Source organism: Labrus bergylta, chromosome 20, assembly GCF_963930695.1.
Source record: "Labrus bergylta chromosome 20, fLabBer1.1, whole genome shotgun sequence".
Taxonomy (NCBI): Eukaryota; Metazoa; Chordata; class Actinopteri; order Labriformes; family Labridae; genus Labrus; species Labrus bergylta.
The window spans coordinates 20098691-20119674 of NC_089214.1; the positions used below are offsets into that span (position 1 = coordinate 20098691).

The 20984-nt window shown below is 38.5% G+C and overlaps 1 protein-coding gene across 3 annotated transcripts in view; it reads right to left on the reverse strand.

Moving 5' to 3' along the window:
• tpk1 (thiamin pyrophosphokinase 1) overlaps positions 1-929 on the reverse strand; it is a 50122-nt gene extending 49193 nt beyond the window's left edge. Inside the window, exons 1-2 of one of the 3 annotated variants that reach the window (XM_020630982.3) lie at positions 802-929; positions 530-712 (exon numbers count right to left, since the gene is read on the reverse strand). The gene's annotated coding sequence lies outside the window, so the exon portion shown is untranslated. Of the gene's footprint in view, positions 1-321; positions 493-529; positions 713-801 lie in introns of those variants that run through there. The other 2 variants (XM_020630983.3, XM_065948757.1) reach the window with 2 other exon arrangements.
• Between the last annotated feature and the right edge of the window lie 20055 nt (positions 930-20984).

Here is a 20984-nt window from a genome sequence, read left to right on the forward strand (position 1 = left end):
AGTTTCACTTGTTACAAACATCTCCAAATACAAACATTGTGAAAGCGACTAATTCAGGTCTTTATATTGTGAGAAAAACCTGTTTTTTTTCCCATAATCATGTCACGTTATTAAACGGAATTTCAATGGTTAAACGCCAGTAATTACTATTATTTATATTTATTTATTTTAATTACTATTATTTATTTACATACAGAAGTTTCACTATATTGTTATAAAAGGGGTCAATATATTGTATCATGGTATGTTTAATTATTTGTATTATCATTTTATTTGTATTATTTTAATTGCAACCAAATACTGTTCCCGTGGAAACCGGACTTTGACATCCCGACCAGACGCTTCTCGTTCCGTTTCTCCTCTTCAGCTCCGTGCACAACAACCGAGACCAACCATACACATGCTGGATGCTGAGTGTTATCACAAAAAACAACACACGTGTGGACACGGCTTTTCAATACTTAAGAACCGACATCACGTGTTAAAGCAGTCACTGCAGAGCTTCGTAAATAGTTGTGAAAAAACTCACAGAATGAAGAGACTTCCGCCATTGATGTTGTAAACAGTCAACGAGAGCACAGAGAGCTGACCGCAGCTGAGGGATGGAGTGGTGGGAATCTGTGACGGCGACACCTCGAGGTCAAAAGTGGAACTGCGCCTCGCTTTGAACATTGCTCCTAATCAGGGATGAATACTTTTCATATGTAGAAATCTGAAATTAAGTGATGAATAATATAAGTTCAGAAAAAAAACAGATAATGGCATAAACCTAGTGATTTAAGAGTAATTAATGGTCCGCACCTTATATTTTATGCAGCACAACCTCACACTCACTTTACACAAGGAAAAAACAGTGAGACTAAACACAAATTACCAAAATATAATTGTGTAAAAAAAAAAAGTCCCACAGACAGAACAAACCTACAAAAGGCAAAAACACTTAGAGGTGAACAAACATCATGACAGGCAGCAGAGTGACGGTGTGTGTTTGAGATATCTTCAGACAGCAGGAGAAGTCGTGTAAAGTGAGAATCCAAATCTCTCTCAAGGTGATTCCACTCCCGAGGCTCGTTAAAACAAACGTCCTCTCATCAATCAGCACCGATCCTGTCTCCCAGACAGGCTGCACATGATGGGAAATCGCACACACGCATGCACGCACACAAACACACTCAGCACACAGTTCACAGGCATACACGCACACTCATGCTATGTGAAGATGCATGGGAAGTCATTCCTTCTGTGGGCATGCATTATAAATACATCAATGAATAAATTCCCGGCTGAATGCATTCTTCATTGGCTGTTTCTTTTTTTTTACAAGGCCACACCAGCTGAATGTTTGATCAGATCTGTCTCCTCTCTCTGCACTTTGTCTAACTAGCTCACCCTTCCTTGTCCATCAATATTTCCAATATTTACCCTTTTCATTTATTAATCTGCTTGCTCATTTCTCCCTTTATTTTGAAATATTTTTGTACAACATCTACAGTCTTTATCTCACTCTCCCATTGTGTTTGTGTACATCTTGTTTCATGTTCCACTGAGCAGCTTTCATAAGAATGAATGGGGCCCTGCCTCCAATACTGAATCCATTCTATAATACATCGATAGGATGTTATGTCACAAAGTAACACCATGCATCCAAAAACCAAGACTCAGTACACAGAGTGTGCACAGTAAAAGCAAACAGGTAGTTATTCAGTTCACCTGCTCATAAAAGAGCACAGAGTAAGAATTATTACTGGACTTTTTAATTTAATTTTGTCTTCAAGGTCATACCTCAGTGAAGCGACTGTGTTTGTGCTGGGTTCAATTTAATACCTGCTATCAGTGGAAACACAAGTCACATTATTACCCTGCTCACCCCTGGCAGAATACACCTGTTACTGTGACAGATAATAAAACAAGAAAAGGAGGACACACTAACCGAAATGTAAATCCAAGTCTCTCCATACAGTGTAATCCTCCCTATCCTTACTCTACTTCCATGTCATTTCTTTTTAACCAGTTTTTTATTCCCTTACTAATGAGCTTTCATTTGGTCTCCTCTTTATTCCTTTTGTCTGTCTTGCCTATGTCCACTCCCCTTTTGGTCTGTACCCCAACTTTAGGTTGAGTCTTATGATGGGCAAACACAATATGGTGCAGTATTTCACCAGAAGATGGAATTCCAAGGTAGCCAAAAGGGGCAAAGGCACTGAAACAGTGCGAGGTTAACAGTAGGAGAAACAGGCATCAATCATTCAGATAGGCCTTATACTTACAAAAGATCAAACCTCACATTTAAGTCAAAAGCACACCTGGAAAATCACAACAGAAGTTCTCCAGGCCTTTAGGAGGTAACTTGGACTGCGGCACATTTATCATGTTTAGCACATTTATTTTCTAAGTCTTTCAGAATTCAAAGCCTGTTTCTAGGCTTTTTTTTTAGTCTTTGCTCCATGTTGGCCACCTTAGTTTTCTCAAATACAGCACTAAGGAACGGGTCATTCAGACCAAGGAGGGCTGATAACAGGGGATTAGACCCACAGAGTCAAAGTGGAGGTGGCTGCTCTTTTAACTCCCACACATGGATAGGGCAATGATTATTAGCATCTTAATAGTTTCTTTCTTGGCACTGCCTTGCTGTACATATTCCGCCAACAGGACTTTTCCCATATATCCAAGAGAAACGGGTGGATTTCTCTATGGTCATGATATCATTGCCTAAGGGCTCGTGTCCAGAAGCAGGAGTAAAGACCGACCTTGAGTGTTTGGCTGGCACCATTCCAGCTGCAGCTATAAACTCATATCTGTTGAGTAGGCTGGTGGATGTGCTGTTACAGAGGAGTTCATCCATTTCCTCCCCCCCAACATGAAAACAAAAATGAGCGGTGTAGGTTATTAATCTTTCGTGCCACTGATTCTACACATCTGGCCCGAGGGCACCCTGGGAAGTATACATTAGTGGATGGTGTAATATCAGGTGTAGAGACATTGATGGTGTTCTAGAAGCCTGCCGTCCAAAAATGATTACTCCACCTGTGTGTGCTGCTACAACCTAAAAAAAAGTGTAATTTTTTATTTCTTTGTATCACAATCTCTGTCACCTAGGGGTGGAGAAAAGAAGAGCTGGACTCAACTGGACTGACCTATAACTACTGGAGGGGTTATAGGGAAGCTGTTGGGGGCCATGAGATGCAGATGATGCCTGATTGCTGTTTACCTGATTCTACCGACTTTGTCTGAAAAAAATCTATTTCAAATGATGCAGAATACGTGGGAGCTCATTAAGCTTCACTACAAAAAAAAGGACATTTGTGTTCCTGAAGTTTGTGTTTAGCATTCAGAAACAAAGTGCTTTAGAGGGACACAATGAACAGCTGGTTCTTTAAAACAATGTTGGCTTACTTTTATGAAGACGAGTAAAAGAGACAGTGAATGCATTTAATCATCGTTTGTTAAGGTTTTAGACAACAAGTGGCTCATTATTTGTGTACCTCTCTTTTGCTCAGCATACTTTCTGTAGTGTTTTGATTTTTTTTCCTTAACCAGTCCATATTAAAAAAGGGTGTAGGATGAAGATAAATAACTTATCCAGTCATCCTTTTATCTTTTTATCTTAATTAATCCAATGCTAAGCTTTACAAAATAAAGTCAAATAATACAGATAACGAAGTAACAAAAGCAACGGATATAATGTATTACACACATTAATTTGTAGACGGTACAGACCTTATAACTGATATTGATTCAATTCTTCCCATTGACTGCTCAATTTTATATTTGTTAAATATGTTATTCTTGAAAATGTGTTTAAACTGTCCTAATGTTTCACTTGTTTTCATTTCATCACTGCAGCTGTTCCATAAATTAACACCCTTCATTGTAATATAGTGTAGTTTCATGTTGGTCCTTACTGCTGGTTCTCAGATTGTGTTTACTGTCCCTCTGCTGAAAAAACTTTTGGATACTGTTCGGTATCTGATCATTTTGAACTTTGCACATGATTTGAGTGGTTTTAAAGTTTCAGTGTTTTCAGTTTGATGAAGAGTGGGTTGGTTGGTTCTCTGTAGTTGGTGTTAGTTATAATTCTTATGGCTCTTTTCTGGAGAATGAAAACTGGTTCTGTATTTGTTTTGTACGTGTTCCCCCACACTTCCACACAGGAACTAATATATGGGAGTATTAGGGAGCAGTACAACGTGTAAAGTGACTGTTGATTTAACAGCCCTTTCACTTAAAATAAAATTGCAGTAAATTTCGATATTTTTGCCTTAATGTATTGTATGTGTGATTTCCAGGATAATTTATTACAATAACTCCAAGAAATGTTATTTCAGCCACTCTTTCAATTTCCGCATCATTAATCACAAGTTTCTTGGTCAAGCCAGTTGATCGGTTCCCAAAGATTATAAATTTGGTTTTACTTAAGTTCAATGTTAGTTTATTTGAGTCAAACCAACTCTTCAGTTTCTTTAATTGATTTACCACTGTATCCAAAAGTTTTTTCCAGATTGTTCCCACAGCATAGTAAGTTTGTGCCATCTGCAAATAAAATAGTTTTTAAAATACAGGAGACTTCACATATGTTATTGATGTACAGAAGAAATAATAATGGCCCCACAACTGAACCTTGGGGAACTCCACACTTTAACTTCATGTGTTCTGATTGAACCTGATTGATTTGAACATATTGATATCTGTTGTCTAAGTTACTGATGAGCCAAGTGAGTGCAATTCCTCTGATTCTCCTCTGATTATGCCGTAGGAGAACTCCTACGGCATAATCTTTGTTTTCGACGGTTGTTGTGATCTCTTGATCTCTTGTTGTGCCATTGAGGTGGTCCTGTTGTTTCTAAATCGATATTGTTGATCATACAGTATATTGTGTTTAGTAATAAAATCATGTAGTCTTACATAGTATAGTTTTTCCAGTATTTTAGAGAATTGTGGCAGTAAAGAGACTGGTCTGTAGTTTGAGAAAATGTGTTTATCACCTGATTTATATAATGGTATAACCTTAGCAATTTTCATGTTATTTGGAAAGACACCATTTTTCAGGGATTGATTGCAGATATATGTGAAAGGTTTTATCCCAAAGTTAATGATACGTTTCACCGATGTCATATCAATATTGTTGCAGTCTGTTGAGTTCTTACTTTTGAATCCTTTAACAACATCAATAATTTCTTTTTTTTATCAGTGCCTTTCAAAAACATGGTATCTATTGTATTTATAGTTTTCCTCTCCACTTCATTTCTGTTGCTAGTGCTTGAAATCTCTCTTGCCAGACCTGGCCCGATGCCAACAAAAAAAATCATTAAATTCATTTCCTGTTAAGGTAATTTCATTGATAGTTTCATTGGTTTTAGGTAGGAAATAGTTTGGGTATCCTGTTTTTCCAGACCTTTTTCTTTTTCAGATACATGCAGCAGAAATGAGTTGTAGACCCAGATACCCAGAGTTTGGTGGAGGGATTATATATCCCGTCTGGCCTGGGAATCCCCCAGGAGGAGCTGGAAAAAGTTGATGGGGAGAGGAAAGTCTGATTAGACTTTCTTAACCTGCTGTCACCATGACCCTCGGATAGGCTGAAGAAAATGGATGGATGGATGGGCACTGAAGATGATGGGGGAAAACGTTGCTTCAGTCCCTTGAGGCTTCAAATTCAGCAGACCTGAGGGGTTAGAATTGTCTAATTGTCTTGATTTGAGGATTTTTCTGACTAGAGTTTGTTGTCCCTGGGTTTATTGTATAGTTGGCTCTTTTATACTGTGCATTTAAAAAAAAAAGTATTTAATCAGATTTTTATCACAGCTCTTAGAAAGCAAAGAGTCAGAAGGAGGGAAGTGAAAAGGGGGGGAAAAAACCTTTCAGGAAGGCAAAAAGACATTCAGAGAGGAAACCAGAGAAGAAAAAGTAAAGTTTTTTTTGTGTGTGACAGACTCAGAGTAGAGTAGATTACCCTGTAAGAGCTGCTGCTGGGGCTGGATTTAACCTATAAGCAATCTTCCTGGAGTATATGCCCGTGTGTGGTTGTGCCTGTGTGTTGTTCTCAGCTCTGCAGTCTCTGGGGACTTCTCTTTTATCCCTGAGCAGAGAACATACCACACACCTTCTCTGCTCTCCAACTTTTCTTTCTCTCTTTTGTGAGCTTTCCATCTCACAAATGCAAAACCTGTACAGTCACACACGCTTTTACTCTAGCGCTTCACATTCTCTTGTAACACTCTTGTAATGCTCTGTGTGTCTCATACAGACATGGTGCATTTATTTACTGGAATCAAACTTCAAGGGTCATGCATTACTCTCCCATCTTTAGTACAAATTGCACTTTTTCAGTTTGGATATTTTCAGAATAGTCAAAGAGAAGCTCAACTTTAATCCAAAAAATGATTGAACAAAGTTGAATGAATCAGTGAAATCTATGTGGACCGACCTAAAGCATGCAGAAAGCTTTTTGAAAGACTTGGTATACAGCAGGTTTCCATGCCACTAGATTTGGTTGATTTCTTCAATACATGATACTGGGTGCATAGAAAATAGAGCTCATTACTGTAGTCTTTACAAAACCTATTGTTGTACATCTTAAATATTCCATATATTCATAGAAATACGAGAAAAAAGGTACAAAAAAATCCTTAAATTGTCTGATTTAACTCACCATGAGTGACTTTGGATATAATAAAACCAACTTTTGTTTCTTTATTGATTCTCTTACACATCCTGCTGCTTAAACGACGTTATGAGTTATCCTTCCAGGTAACACTTGGTTTTCTGCATGGTTTCGTAGTGGTGAAAGACGTATGCAGGATAAATAGTGATGCACAGATGTGTTGGGAAACAATGAGAACTACAGTGGTCGGCCTCCGTCTTCTCAGTGTACATTTTTATTGTCTTGGAGTCCTCGAGGTGGGAATAAATCCCAACAGGCATCTCAAGTGATTCTGGTTCGACTTAAATTGGGATCTAAATCTCTTTAATAGATTTGTAAGCAAAGCCAACTTCCGTTATGCATTTCTTTCAACTCACACAGCAGTTCAGTCTGTGTTGACTGTGGTGAGAAAGTAAGGATTTGATGATTGTAATACTTTTGGAATGAATAGAAGAATGTCAAAGGCTTTTCTTTTATCTCATTCCTACTTTTTCCCTTCACAAACAGAAGAGAGCGGTTAAACTGCACAGTATGATGGAAAATAATTACTTGTTTCCTGAAGTGCTTTAACAGTTCAACACTTGTTTTATGATTTGTGCTGGAGGTATAAAGAACTACATCACATACACTCATTTTCTCTCTGGAAATACACCAGATGTGTGAGTTTTTCTCTCTGATATATTTTTAGTTTATTATGTTTGTTTAACCAACTGGACGGCTGATTGGTTGTCTTTCTCAGCGTACTGAAGCTGCCGTTGACTGTCTTGGAGGTAGGGAATCTCTCGGCTGTGTTGATTGACACTCTTGCCTGCCGTGCAGATTGACAAACTGCTGAGGTGAAGCACCAGCAGCTTAAGCTCTGTACCAGCATGAAAACCAGTAGCTGTTGAGGACTGTAAAGTAAATATATATCAAACAAAACACATGATGGAGTTTTAAAAACACCATACTGAGAAGAGTACATTTATGTTAGTACAGTAACATCCCAACCCTGCAGCAGCCACATACAGTATGTGTTAGTAACATACTAGAAAACGAACAAGGCCTTTGTTGATGTGTTTTATCCTGTTGGCGGCTGAACTTTTGTCCTTGTCTAAATTTATTTTGACTGTTGCAAAAAGGTTATTCAATATCATGTCAAGTAACAGTGGAAGTAGATGAGCATTAACATTGTCTTCCATCACTACTATTGAGGCTTTGGGGTGATTTGAAGGTCATGTTTGTAGTCAACAGTGACTAAAGTCAGAAACTTTACCAAAGGAGGGTTGGCAGGATGACCATGCACAGTCATTGTTGTCCTGCTCTCATGTGGTCAATAAAAATTAAGATAAGATAAGATGAACCTTTATTCATCCCACAACAGAGACTTTAACAGCGTTACAGCAGCGAAGAGCAAAGATAGCCAAAAAGAAGAACACACAGTGCACAATTAAATAAAAAACTAAAAATATAGATCACAATATTTGAGTAGCCAAAAACAGAGCTGCTTTTGTAACAAATGTAGTGAAGAAAAACACTATCATACACATTGTGTTAATGAAGCTTTCTGCCCGCCAGCCATCACCTTTATTGATTGTTTCCTGACAAGGAGCTAATCTGCAGCACTGCTAATACATGTATGTAAAATACAGTGAATGTTCATTTTAGTTTCTACACAGAACAGTGTGAAGAGCAAAACATGCAGGATAAGAGACTCCATGGGTTCAGTTAAAATGAGCAGTATCTCTGCATGTGATGGCTGCATCAATTTAGTGTTCCCACAACCAAACAGATTGCTCAACAGGGAGATATTGACTCCCCACAGACTTACATGCAACATTATCATTTCTACAGCACAGCATAATCTCTGCAAAACTATAAAACTGGATATGCATCATCATCTTTTGCCGAAGAGGCAAAATATAGTTTTAGATCACTAGAAAATGGGAAGATGAAAAATAAAAAAAATAAAAATCATTGCTCCTCTCTGACTAAACTTTTAAGGTAAATATATGCAATGAGCAATTTTAGGGGAAAAATGTTGTTCTCACAGCTTCACAACATTTCTCTGTTTCTAAGTTGCAAATTGAACTCAAACGAAAAGAAATTGTCTCCATGACACCTTGTGGCATATTGAGAGTGCCCAGGACATAACAGGTGGCAGATCTGCATTTATCAGATGTAAAAAGAGAGAAATGAAAGACTGTAAAGATTGGGAAGCAGGCAGGTAAAAAACACTGAGCCAACAAGTCCTGATATGTTGATATTCAGCAGACTACCGGGGACAATAATATTGTCTGATTCCCTCGGAGTGCACATTTCCTTCACCCCGGAAACCAATCAGGGCACAGACAAGCTCTCATGTCAATCTTAATGAGAAATCACATCCTGGAGAAAGGCATGCATGTGAACCAGTGTTCCTCAGTGCAAAATAATAAGTCAGAAGGATTGTTGGCACAGAAGAAGAAATATTGCTTCTACATGATAAAAAGAGATATTAGATGCTCTCTTTCTTTTCTTTTCTTTTTTTTTTAACTAATGTTTGAGTTTGATTTGAAAGGTTAAGTAGTTGTCAGAGTCTCCAGCCCATTTCAGACTGCTTTTGTGGCAGAAGTAACTAAGCTCAGCTTTCATCGAGTCTTTGTAAATTCATACTGATTCCACAACAGCGTAATATCGGTGTCCCAGTCTGTTAATTCACGTTGTGATTCGGTGTTGAGGGAACACAGCACAGTGGGAGCTCCAACTGTTGTTTACAGATATAAATCAGCTCAGTTTAAAACCCTTCTAGTAGAAAACAATATTCACTATTAACTAGTTGACTATTAGCATGCTAATTCTTATTTTCCATACCTCCAGACCTTTAGCATGTTATGTCCCACTTTGGTTAAGAGTCACAGCTTTTTCCCTTTGGATTAAATTCTTTGGGGAGTGCAAAAGAAATTGATTTAAAAAACTGAACGGAGAAGTTGTTTTTAAAAACTGCAGACACAGAGAGTGAAACAGAATGGAACCAGACTGAGGCTGGGAACTCTGGAAATCCCATCTTGGACTCAGTCAAGCAGTCATCACACCAAATTAGCATTTACAGCGAGGAGCAATTAAAGAGACAAAAGTTAACTGTGCTCAGTGTTCTGCAACTGGACCTGCCTTTAAAGAAACCTGGCCCACTATCTCTCTGTCGCACACAAAGATACGCACACTTACTTGCTTTCCCACAGAATTATGCAATTGTTCCTTTACCCTTTGACTTACACAACCCATGGTCCTGCTGTGACATCAGTTTTATAAGCTGTAAAGCAGAGTGAGCTGTAAAGAGTTAAAGGAGGCAAGACGAAGGGAATTATAGTGGATAAGAAGCAAAAACGATCAGACAGGGCTGAGACATTCACTTTCAGCATTACAATCTCTGCTGAGCCTCCTCAACCTACTCAGGGTTTTCCTCTTTGGTAAAAGACGCTCAACTCCCTTTCAACGTAAAGCACCTGGGTGCTAAATCGCGAAGAATTTTCCATCAAAAAAACAATTAGGACAGCACTCCAAAATACATTAAAATACAATTTTGGAGTGCTGTCTTCATTATTTTTTTTTCTTTTGGTTTTCAATAGTGACAACAACATAGGGTCACCCTCCTATAGACACTTGAATCTCTCTCATTGACCCTCACTGCTTTTTTCTGTCCGCTGCAGAGATAATGTGCAGAGACCTCTGCTGGAAAACAGCAGGGTATTAAAAAGTGTTAAGAAAGAGTCCGAGTGAGGATTGGAAGTGATAAGAAATGAAAGTTTACATTCAGCGTAGCTATCTTTTTATGGAGAAAGGGATTAGTGAGAGTAGGCACTGCATCACGGAGATCAACATTTATCAGATCAAATATACCACTGCAGTGCATATGATCATCTAAAGTTTGACCTCCTCTGTCTTTAACATGTGATTATTAAGAGGATTGAATATGCTTGACACAATATTGATTTGTGCTTGTTGTGTACGTATATGTGCGAAAGACTATTGCCGTTGTCCTTAAAGTCGTGTCTGTGGACACACTTGTTTGTATTGTATATATTTAAGCACTGATATTCAGGAGTGACCAGAAGGTGACTTATGACAGCAAGGGTGTTGAAATGTTTTATTTTTAAGCGTCAGTTTGTCTATTTAGAAATATTTATTGCCTGTTGACACACTCATATACTTAATTAGGTCATGTTATAGTCACTCTTTATCGTTCATTGTAATTTCCTGTTTTATTTTGAAATACTGTCTACTAGATCCTGCTCTTTGTGTTTCCCACCTTGTGTCGTTCCGCCCTGTTTGCTTACTCTCCTGTGTCTCGTTATCCTCTGATGTACATCAAATTGCCCCTTGGGGATAATAAAGATACCTTGAACCTTGAACCTTGAACCTTGGTCTTCACATTTAATCAATAGCTGTTTTCAATACCGCCTTGATTGTGGAACGTACTGATTTGGCAAAAATGCAGTATGCAGTTGCAGTATGCAGTTGCAGCATGCGAACAAATGTGGGATCTGCAGTACACCCTGATGTTGTACTGATTCTGGAAACATCTACAGTATGCATCAGACCAGTCTCCCCTGCGTACCGTTTCCTACAATGCAAAGCGCCAGGTCAGAGATCGAAATGATGGACAACAACGGACATTGTAACAGGGGAAATAATCACAATCAGACCAAACCACACAAAGATACCAATTGTCTTTTTTGACAAGGAAAATCAAAATGACTGATTTTTCAGCTTTTTTCAGACTGTAAGTGGATGCTACACTGAAGGCAAGGCTTAGATAATATATTAGTATGGCAAGTTTTGTAAGTGGACTTCCAGGTTAATTCAAAGCTAAAAATGAATCTGCACCAGTTGTCACACATAACAAGTATAACAAAGAAACAGACGATGCCTTTAAGCTTGCATCAGAGTGTTTGCATCCCTAATTTGCATCCCCTACTCAAATCTTACATACGCAATATTCTGTTCATGCTAAGATGTAGCGCTGAAAAGTGATGCTGTCGGTTTTGAGAGCCGCTCTGATTGAGGCTGTCGCTCAGTTGGTAGAGTTGGCCGTCGCTCAACCAGAAGGTCAGGGGTTCGATTCCCTGCTCCTGCAGCCACATATCCTATATATCCTTGAGCAAGACACTAAACCAAAGTTGCTCCCACTGCTTCATCTGCAGTGTATGATTGTTTATGAATGGGATTAGTTTCTTCTGATGGTCTCACTACATAGCAGCCTCTACCATCAGTGTGTGACTGTGGTGTAAAAGCACTTTGAGCAGTCAGAAGACTAGAAAAGCTCTTAACAAACTCAAGTCCGGTCACCATTTACAAATCGTTAATTTCATGGTAACGGTAGCGTTTTTAATTGCTCCCTATGTTGAAGCTGCTTGTTCCTTTTTTTCAGTTTGTTGTCACATTGAAGTTGCTATTCTGCACTTTGTGATGCCAATGTTTGAGACACATTCTGAAAAAATATAGGAATCTGTTACCAAAGGGTGTGACTGACTACAAAAGAACCCAATGGATAACTATCAGCATGATGTATAAAAGGTTGTACCAGCTTAACAACAGCCTCGCTCTGATAATGCCCTGTCTGCTGAGCCATCAGTCAAACTGACAGCCTGTACTCTCAAAATGTTTGAATTCCTTATTTGTTCAGACTTGGGCCATTTATCATAACTTTCAAAGGCCACAGAAGGCCATGAATAATTGAGAAGGTAAAAATGAAAAAGTAGAAAAATAAAACAATAAATACACAATCAGCCTTTATTTCCATGTGCCTTTCATGTTGAATAGGAAAATCAGTAAATCATTGGAGCTTAATATCAGCATAATGTGTTTAAATGACATAATCAATTCCTTTGACAGCAGATATTTATGTTCTCTAGTTTTTCAGTAATATGTCAGATTTTAATGCTTACCTCCTGGCAATTGTTTAGCTCTCCATTATAAAAGGCGCTGAATTGAGAGCAGCTTAATAAAATACACATGCACATGCACACGCACACAAGATGAATTAGAATAATAACACCTGCTCATACAAACAACCCCATGAGATAAAGACCCCCACACACATGTTGGTGCTAGATTTGGTCCCTGTGCTGGGATAAATACTGAAGGCAGAGTGTGCGGTTTAGCAGAGAGAGGCAGAAATGTGATGCAGCCTGCAGTCTTACCTGGCAGTCATTCCTCTGAACAGAGCTTATTGAGACATTAGGCAGAAGTCATTAACCACAACAGAGACAAGAGGGACAGGGAGGGGAATCCAACTAACTCACTGCTCTAAATAAAACGATAGCACTGCATGAGGGAGTGTGTGCTTTGCTGTGCATGCTTGTGTGTGTGTGTGTGATGGCATATCCAGCAGCTCCTCCGTGCATGTGTGTGCATTACAAAGAAACAGACGATGCCTTTAAGCTTGCATCAGAGTGTTTGCATCCCTAATTTGCATCCCCGACTCAAATCTTACATACGCAATATTCGGTTTATGCTAAGATGTAGCTCTGAAAAGTGATGCTGTCGGTTTTGAGAGCCGCTCTGATTGATTTGGGGGTGAATTAATTCTGCAGAGCGCAATATAAGCTCACAACACATACAATAGCATCCGCATGAAATATGCCTGCCCTTGTGCGCACTGACAGCACTTCAAGGCTCTACATTTCAGTATAAAAATAGAGATTGTTTAATCTCTACAAATGTCAACATATGCCAAAAGTCATTTGCATTTGCTTTCATATTCAACACTGTTACTCCCTATGATGTGAAGCTGAAGGAGAAAAACACCAGCACCACATCTTGATGAGAAAGAAAAATGGATATCTATGTCCTTGCCTTCACTGTTACCCTGATGCATGTTTCTCATAACATTCGCATGGCCTCATCAGTGATGTGTGCAGCAATTTGTAATATTCTGGAAGATTTATATCAATAAGGTCGGAATAAAAACACCCAGTGGTACCATCTTTAAAAGCTTGTTTTTACTTTCCATCTCTCTCTCTCAACTTATTTTCAAGCTTGAGTTGGTTTTGCTCTGAGATCATTGGAGGATTGGGGAAAAAAATGTCTTCATATGTCTGTGAGTGTGTGTGTGTGTGTGTGTCTGCTGAACAAGTCTTAAGAACCATTTATCATGATTAGTCTTTCATCAGTGAACCAGAAGAGGACTTTAATATCATTGACGGTCCTTCCCTGCTTTTTCCATCTTCATTTTTTATCCCTTCATTCCCTGATTTAGTCAGTGAGGCTTTCCAGAGGCCCTTTTCATCAAAGAAGCTCAATAATCAGCAACTGCCAACCCCTCCTACCTCCATCCATCTCCTTGGGTCTATGAGAGCACTCATTAGCTTGACCTTGCTTGCTTTTTCTGATCGGGGTGAGTGCTTATTTAGATCTGGGGTCTAAGCTCAGCCGTTACATGACACAATGATTGACTGAGAACTTTAACATATATATCTTTGATTACACGGCCACAAATTTGCACAGCTCTGGACAACCCTCTATAGCATTATTGCACATTTACCACTGTCATCACTGTTTTTGCAAACTTACATCTCTTACCTCCAGCAAGTATTTTTACATTCAGTTGACAAGCCTGAATAAATGTTGTATTTCATTTTTCATTTTTTTTAAACCAGTAGGAATGTTAAGTTCAATCCTTGATGTTTAAATCTCTTCCTATTCTTATTTTTTATATTTTAAGTGCTTATTTATGTATCTATTCTTATATTATTTTATTTGCTTTGATAACATGCTGATGTAACATCACAATTTCCCAGTTTGGGATCAATGAAGTAATTCTATTCTATTCTATTCTCTTCTCTGTTTTGAGCATCGAGGTGAGAAAACCAGACACTAAAGACTTTGCAGAATAAAGAAAAAGTGCCATATTTGCCTTCCTATGGGGCAGACCTTCCATCCCCTGGTGAATTATATGTGCGCAGCATGTATCTGGTTGTATTTATCAAGTGGGGGAAATGATCCCACCAAGGATGCAGAGGTCTCAAAAAGTGTGCATCAAATATGATTCATTGGCTTCACAGGGTTAATCAATTTTTACTAGAATTACATTAACAGTCAAATCGATTGAACTTCCCCAGATTACAAGGGAAGTCCACCTTCTTTTTTATCACCACATCACTAGTTGAGAAGCAGCTGAAGTAGCAGGACAGAGCCACACAAAGCCTTCCTCCCTGTCCCCTCTCTGCAGAGTTCTGAGGAACAGCAGCAGCTACCAGCACTGAGCCCTTTATACTTCGCTTAACTACACAGTATCCGTGGAGTTCGCCTTTGATCTATAGCGAGACAAACGGGTGGCAGAGAAATGCTACACAATCGTTCCTTACCTTTCTTGGAGGGCTGAGAAAAATCAAGTGCAGTGTTCAATCTGATCCCGTCAGAGCGGCTGACGGCTGGAGGGGACTCTGTAAGAGGCTTTATTTCTGTCTTTAAAAGCTGAAGGAAAGACACAGGAAGTCTGTAGGAGCTTTCATTATTTTTTAAAGATTTTTTTAGAGTATTTTGTGCGTTTATTAGAGAGATAGGACTGCAGAGTTGGAAATCAGGGAGTAAGAGTGTAGGGAATGACGTGCGGGAAAGGAGCCACAGGGGTGATTTGAGCCTGGGCCGCCCTCTTGGAGGACTATAGCCTCCACACATGGGGCGCGCGCCCTAACCACTGGGTGTGAATGTGTGGGTGTGACCTGCGGGGAGAAAGCACTTTGAGTAGTCAGAAGACATGAAAAGCGTGATGCAAGCTCAAGTCCATTTACCTTTTACTATTTACAATAGCTTTTAACAAGCTGGAGGGAAATACGAATATCTTGCCTCAGTACACCTCAGTTCATATTTCCTTTTTCTCTGTGTAATTTATTTGAGAATGCTTCTTCCACACACATCTCACACACGTCTAAACACAAAGACAGTAGTAAATGTAATGCTAATGTGTAACTGAAACAACACTTGATGGAGCACTTTAGGAACATTATAAAAAGGCATAATTTAACCCAAAATGACCCTTTTCTGCTCCCTGCAGAGCATTTGACTATTTGCACACACAACTTGTTCTCTGTGATGCCAGTCATCGAGGGAGTTGATATGCATATCTCAACATGAGAAAAACTGCTGGTCAAAAGAATTAGCATACATGTGTGAAGGATTACAGTTACTTGTTCAGAAAGGATAGAAATGATAATCCTTTGTAAACAAAACTCTCAATTGATTTATGCATGGATTCAAACTATTCCTCTTCTCGTACATGTAGCACTGACAGACAGAGACTTAACCCTGACATTATTAAAGTATGGATTCATTATAAGCACATTTTCTACAACAGCTGCAAACTCAACAGAGAAGAAGTGGGTCTAACCCTTGTCTATGATTTGATAAAGCAAATGCAATGTGGTGGGAGAACTTTAATTGTGTTGTAAAATAGGAGCGAACTCATGGTCTTTCAAGGAAGTTGTGCAAACACAAAGAATCTTTTTTTTTTTTTGGAAAGTAAAATGGACATGAAGTGAAGCTCTATTGTTTCTTTTTAAAACATGATTAGCGTCCACATTTCCATCGTTATTACAACTAAATCTTCAATTACCACAAAACATTTGTGTGCTCAAACTATACCCAAAACTGTTTTCCTGATTTTCTTCAAAAGCAGCTGGTATATAAATGCTTGTTTTGCAATCATTTCCTGGAACCTGATTTCAGCGGATCTATAATTGGAGACAATATTCTTCCATTTGCACGACTTCCAACACTGACAAGCCAAGAATCATTATTCTGTGTAAGCCAGCAGTGTGTCTGTGCATGTTTTCTGCTCTAAAACTGAGAGATCCGTCTTTCTGACCTCACTTTGAACTGCTAATTGTAACCAGTTTGAGATTCAAATCCGTTCTCATTAGTGTCAAGAGGAATCATCTCTAAAGAGCTTTTTCTTATAAAAACACAGACAAGAGGTTTTCCTCTGCGAAGGCTGCAAATTCCATCCATTTAGCTTATTTTTCATTTGACAGTAAACCATTTTCACATCTACATTAAGGAGCTCTTTTGGTGATGTCATTCCAGTGGGTCTAATGGTACAGACCAAAAAAGTAGCAACCAATGCATTGCTTGAAATATTGGCAGTACCAAATCACCTCCTCAAAAATAAATCCTAAAAGTATCCTTAACAACTTATTTTCATCCTTAGCCTTTTGGTTAGTTTACCTGCAACAACTTTACATTATCAACCAAAGACATGTGGATACTATATCTATCAAAGATCCTTTATTACACATTACTCATGGCTGTTGTGTTTCCTGGGTCAATGTGTTGTTCTTGGTTAAATGCTTTACTCACTTGATTATATACTTTCTCAAACATGTAAACTGTCATTGTTTTCTTTTAAAAATTGTGTTTCTTATCATTTTTCTCTCCGAGTTCCACTTCCTGGTTGAGGATGGTGCTCTAATGAACATGAACACTTGAACGCCCCTTGCTCCACCAGGTATTGTCAGTGTGGACTGTACCAAATGGTACTTAAGCACAGGGGAGGGTCTCATGGTTCCTCTCTTTGTATTTTGTTTTTAATCAGTTGTAAAATGTTGCTTGATAACGATTTTATTCGAGTTAATACACGTTGTAGCTTAAGAAAGATCTCTGTAACTTGTATAGTCTTCATGGCTTTGATAGTCTGTTGAATGTTATCCTTGCTAGTGGCAAAGTGGTTTGACCAGGAAGTTTTTAACCCTTGTGATGTGCTATACAACACCTGTCCACTGGGGTCAAAATGACCCCGCCCGGTTGACTGTAATTTGAGTCATATAACATAAATTAATGCAATCAATTCTGTGTTACACCTTTAGTCTGACTTCAGGCCAACTCATTACCACGCATTTTCACTTTTTAAGAACTTTTTAGGGCCAATAGACCTTGTTTACATAAAAGTATACCCTTTTTTTGAGTGGAAAAAAAAATATTTTGAATTTATATCATTTTGACTCTTTGACTTATCACAGAGTGGTATATGTCTATGTCTAAGTATAAGTTTAGTGAAGATGCTGTGTTTGAATCGTTTGAATTTTTTGAATGGCAGCAAATAATAACACCTGCTGCCCTCCGGGGTCAAAATGACCCCGTCCAGTTTGACTGTAATTTAAAGAATATAAAGTGGATTTTTAAACCCAATTCTGTGTTACACCTTTAGTAACAACTTCATTCAAACACATTAGCACCATTTCTGTTATTCCATTTGAGACTGAAGGCCAATAAGACCTCATTTACATGCCTGCATGCGAGGCAGGTAGTAATGGCATGATCTGTATATGCACTGCATTTTTGGCACATTTCCAATGTTTTGAGATCACTCTGGCGAGGGCAGAATTTGCACCTGTTTTTTGGGTGATGGGCCAGGAGGGGCTGCTGGGTGAGGGGGAGCTGCTGCAGAGGCCAAAAAGATACCTACTAATTTAACTAGTGGACATCGAGGCACTTATTCCTTTAGTAGTAAACTGTATGGGGCTTTGCTTGTAAACTAGTAAGGTGAAAACTGCTCCCCCTAGTGTGACTAGCTGACATTTTAGCTACTACTAGTTAACTAGTAAACATTTCCGAGCCTATGGCAAGCCCTTTTAACATTAAATCATTAAGAAATTGCAGATATCAATAATTGCTTTTTGACATGTTAGAATTCCAAGCCGACATATCCACAATGTCATTTTCAACTCAATTCTCACTAAAAATGTTCATTCTTGATATCAAAAATTCAATTATTTGAGTGACAAAGTTCATTTATGATATCTACAATTGTTCTTACATTACAAATATCACAAATTAATTCTAGATATCTAAAATGCAATTCTTACTAGTCGAAATTACATGATTGATATGTTGATCAAAATGACACTTTGACATGTTGAAATGTAATTTCCAATAGTGAAAACTAAATTGCCACTTGTCAGCTAGACTCATTTAATGTTAAAGGACTGGCCATACCGAGCCTCACTAGTTAACTACTAGACATTTTGCACCTTACTAGTTAACATGAAGAATTTTTGCTGTCTACTAGTTTACTAGTAAATCTTTCAACTCTCTACTCGTAAACTAATGCAGTCAAACCCCTCACTAGTGCAGGAAACTGAGTTTTTTGTTTGTTGTTGTTGTAATAACCATTGCTTAACCCCAAACATCAATCATCCAAAATCAAAGATCTTTTGGAAAGCAGTGTGGTCTGATCATTTGCTCCAATGCACCACTTTGTGCTGCGGGGTCATTTTGACCCCAGAGGACAACAGACGTTAGTAAATTCCATAAAAAACCCATGATTCAATCAAATTACCTCAAACTTACTGTAATCATGAATAGCATAGTACTGAACACCTCCCATTATTTTCAGACCATTTGATGAATAAAAAACATATTTGACGGCAAAAGATTGAATTTGGGGTCAGATTGACCCCAGGACAACAGGAAGGTTAAACAAAGTGTTTGAGTCGCGCCCCTGTCTTGACTGTTGGCCAAAGAAACCCCTTTTCTGTGAGTATCCGTCTGTTCGTATTTATGAATTGTTTTTCATTTATGTTAATGTTAGCCGTGAAGCTAAACTCTTAACCAGGTTCCTGTATTGTTACAACTATTTTGGTTCCCCAAACCTCCTTCAGTACAACTCCTGTTTTCCATCCTGATTTACAGGGTTTAAAATCTGTAACATGTAACATCATTATGATACATTCTGACATGCACTTCTGACCGACTCGATTTATTCACTCTTTAAATGTGTAAAGATCAGATAAAGCCAGATGGGAGGGAACATTCATGGTGTTGTAACTCCTTTGCCTGTGTGTGTTGGTTCAGAACATGACATACGTGAAAGAATGGGGATGTTACAAATGACAGACATGTTACACTCCTGGTATAAATATTATACGACTCACTTATACTACTATGAAGAACTGAACCTTTTGTCCTCATCACAAACATTTTTCACTCAAATGGTGCTTGTGAAAAACTAATACATGTCATTTAGAAACAGATACATGCTCTTCAATGTAGAAAAGAAAATCAAATAGACCATTTTCATGTTTGTACACGGTGATGTGATGTGTTGTGAAGCGGCGCCTAAGTGGCAGCAGACAGTTAGCTAGCAGTGTTGAATTAAGTAATGATACTCCAGCAGAACTAGCCTTTGGGGACCCTTGAATACGATCAAAATAGAGCATGAATAAAGAGAAAGACATGCAAACAGCATGTTGCTTTGTCTTACTGAGGTTGATATGCTGTTCATTCGGTGCCTGTTTTGACATGATGTTGATAAAGTGATGGATTATACGATTGGAAGTTTGTATATTGTGTTTTATTTAGAAATTGACTGGATTGCTTTGTGTGTTTCCTTGTCTGTGACTTTCTGTCCAGGTTGATCTATTCTGTACAGCTTGACGCGTGCTTGCAGCGTGCTCCGTCAAAATAGACTCAGTGCGTATTTGAAACTGAGCAGAGCGGGTCGGCGCTGCAGGCCGTTCCAGAGACTGCAAACTGCGTTGCACCTGACTGACCACGTTGCGCCTGTTCTGTCCTCAAACAGCACAGGACATCATTTCCCTTAAACAGGAGCATCTACTCCAAAATGGTCTATTATAACTCAAGTATATTAAAGTGTCCCTGACACCTGACATACCACCAATTTACCTCTGCTGTTTGAGCCTATTAACTAAAAACGGAGTTGACATCTTTTATTAAAAAATCTTTTTAGTGTGAGAAAATGTATTTTACTGTATCAGAAGTTTAAGGTTTAATTTTCTGCCATCAGTGAAGCCATTGTTTTCCACTGAACTCTCAGACTTGCACTATACACCTTTTTTACGGCAGACATTTGGAGTTGACATTTGACAAATTCAGTTCCATTAAGTGTTTCTGTCAGTGAGCCAGCACATTTAATACAATGGCCCTGGAAGCAGCTCACCTAAATAGAATGAGCTTGTTATTTGTGTTATAAATCACCTGTGCTTTGCCTTCAAGGAGCCAAAATGCTCACGCTGGAAAAGGACTGATGAAGAGTCAGCAGAAATCAGCCTAATGCACAACTGTATTCCTTAAAGACAACACAGTTAGCATTCAGCAGTGAAAGTTCCTTAAACGAGTTTGTGGGAGTAGAAATCCTATTGAACTCGATTGTTTGTCATCAGATTATTTTCTAATAAGAATAATAAAATGTATACAAAGGTACATGCCTTGATTTTGACTTTAAACCTTTCCACTGGTGTCCTGTCTCTGGTAGCATTTGTTTCATCTTCTTTGCTATTCTTGAGAACATTTTAAACTACCCGGTCTACCTTCATTAGAAAAGTATACAGTTCAATGGTTTGGATGCTCGTGAGGCTGTGTGCATGCA